Source organism: Gavialis gangeticus, unplaced genomic scaffold (genome assembly GCF_001723915.1).
Source record: "Gavialis gangeticus isolate Ggan-Ray unplaced genomic scaffold, GavGan_comp1, whole genome shotgun sequence".
Taxonomy (NCBI): Eukaryota; Metazoa; Chordata; order Crocodylia; family Gavialidae; genus Gavialis; species Gavialis gangeticus.
In genome coordinates this window covers 60,687,877-60,694,991 of record NW_017729033.1, presented here as the reverse complement: position 1 = coordinate 60,694,991, position 7,115 = coordinate 60,687,877, and the positions used below count along the sequence as shown (strand labels likewise).

The following is a 7,115-nucleotide window of genomic DNA, read 5'->3' as shown; positions in this document are numbered from 1 at the left end:
ACTCTCTGGGTGTGGCCCTCCAGCCAACTAGTGACCCATTGTTCTTCATTAAAAAAGTTCCTCTTTCAGCAGTAACTAAAAAGGTAATGTTTTTATTCAAAAAACCAGAACAACCTTCTTTCAAAATAGCTGTTATTACAACACTGAAAAAGAGAGGTGCAGATTGCCTTCAGTTAAGGCAAGGGTGGGCAAAATGGCAGATCCAGCCAGCAGCCAGACTGCATTTCCCAGCAGCACCTGCAGCTGGTTTTCATGGAGATCCCAGCAGTGGCAGGGCCGTGACAGCACAGGGCCAGGGTTTTCACGGAGCCAGCCCCAGCAGTGCTGGCAGGGCATGCAGCTGGGTGGGGAGCTGTTCCGGGGCCGAGGATGGGATCCTGCAGAGGTGACAGTGTGGTCTGGAGCCGGGGCAGAGTCGCCACAAAATCCTGGCCCTGGAGCAGCTCCCTGTCCAGTCACATGCCCTGCCAGTGCTGCTGCGGCTAGTCTCCATGGAAACCCTGACCCTGTGCTGTCACAGCCCCATCACTGCTGGGATCTCCATGAAAACCGGCTGCAGCAATGCAGGCAGGGGCTGCTGGGAGATAGAGTCTGGCTGCCAGCTGGATGTGCCATTTTGCCCAACCCTGCCTTAACTGAAGGCAATCTGCACCTCTCCCTTTCAAAATTATAATAGCAGCCATTTTGAAAGAAGGTTGCATCGGCAACTGAATCAGGCCTATCCCAGAGAGTTGTAATTGATGGGATGGCCTCATCCCGGATCGCAGTCTCCAGTGGTGTCCCACAGGGATCAGTGCTTGGGCCTGTGCTCTTTAACGTCTTTATCAATGACTTGGATGAGGGGGTGGAAAGCACAATGATTAAGTTTGCGGATGACACCAAGCTGTGGGGAAATGCAGGCAAATCTGAGGATAGGGTAAAGATCCAGGATGACCTCGACAGACTGGTCCTATGGGCTGAACACAATCAGATGAGGTTCAATAGGGACAAGTGCCGGTTCCTTCATCCAGGTAGGAAGAACCTTCACCACAACTCTATGATGGGTGGCGATTCACTGGCTAGCACTGCACCCGAAAGGGACTTGGGGGTGACAATCGACCAGAAGATGAATATGAGTCAACAGTGCAATGAAGTCGCCAGCAGGGCAAACAGAACTCTGGCGTGTATCAGCTGATGTGTTGCAAACAGATCCAGAGGTGCTTCTCCCCATCTAGCTGGCATTGGTGAGGCCATAGCTGGGAGTACCATGTCCAGTTCTGGGCACCACACTTCAGGAAGGATGTGGATAAGCTCAAAAGGGTACAGAGAAGGGCCAGCTGTATGATTAGGGGCCTGGAGGATAGGCCCTATGGAAGAGAGACTCTGAGAACTGGGTTTGTTCAGTCTGGGCAAGAAAAGACCAAGAGGTGACTTGAAAGCCACCTACAAGTACATCAGGGGTGAACACGAAGATCTAGGGGAGCAACTCTTCAGAAAGCACCCACAGGGAGGACGAGGACCAAGGAAAAATTTAGGTTAGACATTAGGAAAACTCCTTTTCTGCAAGGGTATCTATCTAGAATCTGGAATACATTCCCAGCAGAGGTGGTGCAGTCACCACCCTTGGAGGTTCAAGAGGAGGCTCAACAAGAGCCTCGCTGAGCTCATTTGAGCCCAACAACCTCCTGCCCATGGCAGGAGACTGGACTTGATGATCTTACATCTTACTAGGCCCTCTTTGCACATATTCCAGTCTAAAGTAATCTTTCTATAAGAATATCTAAATCTCCTTGTATAATAATCCAGTCCTCTTTGACACTGGCAATACCCTGGTGTAATCTGCAAATTTCACAAGGACATATCTATACTGCAGCATCAAGGTCTCTGATAAAAATGTCAATTATGATAGGTCCTAAACCCAATCCCTGAGGAACACCACCAGTAACTCTTCTCTGATCAGACAATTCACATTTCAAATACCATGTAAAATGGCACTAATACCGTACTTCTTACTATTGGAAATAGCTCCACTGATACTCCTAGGAATGAATTTGCCTATCATACTTGCATTATACTGGAAACTAATATAGACAGCCTGTGATCAAATTATATACTTAGGACTTTCTTCTCAGTTATTTCCAAAAGATAAGATCACAGCTGACTGCAGAAGTTCTTATTCTTAGTCTATGTGCAAAGCTATTAAATTTCATCCTTTTTCTATTACTTGGTCCTAAAGATTATACCATTCGGTCTATACACCAGAATTCTCTTCTATATAGACAATATTTCTGAACAAGTACCAGCAGAATTTCATCAGCACACTCCCAACAAACTTTTGTATCAATATCACTAGTGAAAATAATACACAAATCAGTCCCAAGACTAATCCCTGAAGGACTCCACTAGTGATCTCCCTTCAAGCCATTCAATATTATCCACTTTAGGCTAGGTCTTTTGCCCATTTTCAAATTCCTCTAACTAGCTCCCCTCCCCATTACCTTCCTTTGGTAAATCCATGATCCATTTTATGGTCTTTTCCATTTACTCCCATGTCTTTGTTCTTACCTTCAAAAGTTGTTCTAAAAAGCTCCACACTATTAAAATCAAATTAAAGGCCCTGTAGCTGCGCAGATTACTCTCCTGTTCTTAAATATAGGCCCTGCATCTGCTGCTTTCCAAATATATGAAGTTGTCCCAACTTGATGGATTTGTTAAAAATACAGGCTGCTGGTCTTGCAACCTTATGTGCCAGTTTCTGCCCCAAATCCTGGGAGTCCTGAATCTTGAGTTAACTGAATCCTGAGTTTTACCACCATCTCCACCATGGCAATTTTCATTTCATACCTCTACTAACCATTCTGCCTCCCTGACCCATGTTCAACATCCATTCTTACTGAAAACAGAGGCAAAACTTTTACACTGCTTTTGTGCCATACCTAAATTATTTTTATTCTCTACTTTACCCTCATAGTATAGCAGCCCTGCTTCTTTCCACGCTATTTTTTGTGACTAAAAAAAGAATACCCCCCCCCAAATTTTCCTACAAATGTTTCCATCCTTGCAAGGCTTACCTTCAGCTTAACTTTTGATAGTTCTTGTTCTATCCTTCTACATCTTGATCTCAAACACAACATAATATCCTCAGACTTTTTTTTATTCCTTGTAGGCTTATGCCTGAACCCCTTGAGGTTCATCATCCCTATCAGGTTTGGGCCTTTCTTACACGTTTTCTTCTTTGATTGGAATAAAGATTCTATTGGTTATCACCTTCGACTTTAAAGAACCTATAAAATTATTCTTTATTTGAAGTCCCTAACCTCCTCAGTCCAGCTGACTTCAGTAAATAGCTTTCTGAGTTTATTAAAGTTTGTTTTAGAAATCAAGAACCTTAGCTATACACCTCCTTGTTTCTTTCTACTTAAACTGAATATACTCATGATCACTCAAACCAGTTATTTTCTACAACTATCTATAATTTGCAGTTGTCTTTACTTACAATACCACATCTAAAAACTATATCCTGCAATGTTGATTTAGTGACTTTTTGACAAAAGAAAAACATTAAACTACTTTTTGCATCTTAGATTATGTAGGTCCTACCATTATGAGTTACATTATTACTCCCATATGTTTCTGGGACATTATCAGCGAGATTCATATTTTTATGAGAGACTAGTTTTTTATTTATATGGAAATCCAACTCCAGAAGTCATGCAGATTTCCAGGACTATCCTCTTTACATTCTGGCCAAAGTGATGTTGACTGAAAGAAACTATTTATCCATAATATTTCTTCTTCTTTTCCAGACTAAAACATCTTTAATGAACAATACTACCAAACCACATTTACTTTTACTTCTATATTTCTTGAACAAGAGACATACTTTAAATGCCTGTGTTCCTGGCATCTCTCTTCTACAATGTTTCTGTTATCCCTATAATAACCAGTCCCACATCCTGCACCGGTAGTCCCAAATTGCTCCATTCTGTTGCCTAGCTTCCCATAGTTGGTTCTCTAGTCAGATTAGACAATTGTTTTACTAATTGTATTGTCTCTGTAACAACTGTTCTCACTAATATCAGTACTTTCTCCTCCTATCCATCCTTTTACCCACTGATACTCCTTTTAACCATTCCTATATTTTGCTTACAAAATTTCTTCCTCCTGGCTACTAAAACCAGGCACATACGTCTCTCCCAGCCATCTTCCCTCATTTTTTAATTTACAGCTCCTCTTAGCTTTCTCAGGGAAAAGTTGGCATGACTGCTATCTCCTGAGAAGCTGGAGTCCTTCCTTCAAAAATAAACAAACAAATAAAAACCTTTTCCTGAATGCTTCCAGGTAGTCAAAATCTTCACTGCACCTACCACTAAACCACCTACTGATCTGTGCTATCTTGTCAAGCCATCCTCTGTCTAGGAACCAGAAGAATTTCACTCAAGATAACCTGAGCCTCTACTATTTCAGTGCCCTGTCCTGCCAGGGACAATCATCTTAGCAAGATAACAGATGGATATAATTTTTCCCATTCTGAAGAACAAGCAATAGATTCCTCCATGCTCCAGCCAGGATCCTTGCTCCAGGAAAGCAGCATGTTCTTCTATCAATGTTTCTTAAAAAAGTGTCCGCAGTTGCATAGACCTGTCTCACTTGAATTCTGGCACCTCTTTCTTTTACCCTTCTGTCTGTGGATCATTCTGTTTTCTCAATCTTTGGTGTTTCATCCTCATGTCTCTTTGTACCCCTGCCCCCAGCTATTTCCATTGCCACCTAAGCTTTCTCTTCCTTACTACACCATCTATTTCTGCTTTTTCCCCTCTCCATTTTCCAGCGAAGCAAAAAACTGTTCCTCAATACTACTGATCAATCAGTGATAAAAGGAAAAAGGTCAGGAAACATAAGTGCCACAATGCATGTCATCAATATGAGCACTCTAAGAAATGAAACACTGCTGTCCTAAACACTCACCCTTACCCTGCAAACTCATCACCACCCAAAATATTTTAAAATATTTAGTGTCAAAAGAAAGGATATCAAATTTGAGCCCATATTTTTAAAAGTTTTGCTAACAAGTTTTCTTTATACTATACCTACACCCCTAAACCTGCAAATATGTGAAAGTGCTAATAACATTAATTGCTACAAACACAGTGGAAACTCTACTGGGTCAACAAGTTTGAAGCAACTATAGGACCCTACACAGTAGAAGCACTACAAGTGAATTTTAACAATACATTTTCCAACGCCTATAATGATGTCAATGATACACAGCATCAGATGACAGAGCAAGTGTCCAGTGTCAGATTATCAGCATACAAATGCCTGTTACAGAACTGGCGATTTCCAGATGGTCTGTACTAGGCATTACAAAAATGTGCACTGCAAAATATTTATGTAGTAATTACACATACAAATGTGTATGCAGTAATTAAAAAATAAGGAGTAATTACTTCCAATTTGGATATCAGCATTAAAGGTGGATGACTGAAAAACCTCTGTCCATCAGCCGTGCTTGCACACAACTCACCACAAACTTGTTACTAGGTGACAGAAGCATGCAGATAAAGGGTCTAGCATAGGCTGAACTAGAACTGACCTTATACTGATCTGTAAATAACTGGGTTTTTTGTCAAGCACAATTTAAAGTTCAACATTATTCTAATCTTAATCCCTGGACACAGAAACTTACCCAAGATCAGCATTCCCTCTAAAACATGTGGTGTGTGCGGCTACGCAGAAATGCTCATGCCACACAGCCAGGCACACACGCCGCGCAGCTCTGAGGGAATACTGCTCAAGATACATGCAGAAGGCCCACATTCTACCTTAACCAGGCCTACAAACATACATGCATATATGCAAAGTCTAGTGAGCAAAATATAATGTATTTAACCATACTCATTTCGCATCAAGTTTGACACAATATTCATTGTATTTTAAATGCAAAACAAAATGCATGCCATTTATAATTCTGTATTTAATTCAGATAGTTTTGATATGGTAACATGTATTGAATATAAATTTAGTCATAAATGGAACTATCTTAAGATGTAATTTAAAAAGTCTCACTGAGGTTCTGTCTAAACCTTCACATACTATTTTGAAAAGTCACATCAAATGTTTGTGCAAAATGAAGCAAGGGAACTTTCAAAGGCACAAAGGTTTAATCAAGAAATTGATTTAGATTAAGGTAGGGTACAATTTTAATGCACAACAGCTATTCCAAAAAACTCCCTGTGCAGATGAGCTTCTACAGACCTGGAATGTTTCATAAACGCTGCAGCTGTTATTTAAGAGCTGACACATACTTGTGGGTTCAGTGCAAGGAAAAAAAAAGTGTAGTATTTTTCTCCCTGCCTTTTTCATCAAGGCCTCTTTCACTCTGATTTGACATTTTTTCTTTACATCTACTTAATTTTTGCTCTATAGAAAAAGACCTTCTAGAAAAATCTCTAGGCACACAAAGAAAAACAAAAACTAAACAACGCTATCTACTCAGATAAACATGTCTGGCTTTAATTAACAGATGAGTTTTAAAATTCAGTACTTTGGTAAGAATGGTCTAATAAGCCAGAACGCAAAGGTATTGCCCACGCTCAAAACATCAACCATTTTTGTTTGAGATGCTGCAGGGAGGCTGAATTCAATAAGGTGACTGGAGCATCCAAATGTACCCAACTGGCCTCATTTCTTTCAAGGCCACAGCACGCTTTGCTGGTTACATCGCGTTATGACCCTCTCAAATTCAATGGTTCTAGCAATCTGATTGGCTCTCTAGAGCTCAACCCTAATGTAAGCATGGCTGTAAATATTCTTGTAGTCTTCCTTAAAAGCTCCACAATGCGTTCTAATGGCCAATTTGGGCAAAAGTTTGCAGGGAGGCACAGGCTGGCTTTTTGCTAGCATAAATTTGGCTTGGCCCCCTATGAGAGGCTGTTTTTTCCATGCAGAAGTGACTCTGCAATTAGATTTCTAAGGATAACCATTTTCCCTAAGATAACACATATCCTTACATTTCCAACATAGACCATCAGTGACCATATCAATTGTTTCTACTTAACAGTGTGAGGAAAGCACTTAAAGTTTATGTCTTCAAAGGCCTCCAGATGTGGGGCTTCAACAACACTCACGGGGGG

At 40.9% G+C, this 7,115-nt stretch overlaps 1 long non-coding RNA gene across 1 annotated transcript in view; it reads right to left on the bottom strand.

Annotated features, from left to right (window-relative positions):
• Nucleotides 1-233, bottom strand: part of LOC109303804 — a 2,531-nt gene extending 2,298 nt beyond the window's left edge. Inside the window, exon 1 of the long non-coding RNA XR_002099231.1 lies at nt 36-233. This is a non-coding gene — a long non-coding RNA (uncharacterized LOC109303804). The remainder of the gene's footprint in view (nt 1-35) is intronic.
• Nucleotides 234-7,115: the final 6,882 nt, after the last annotated feature.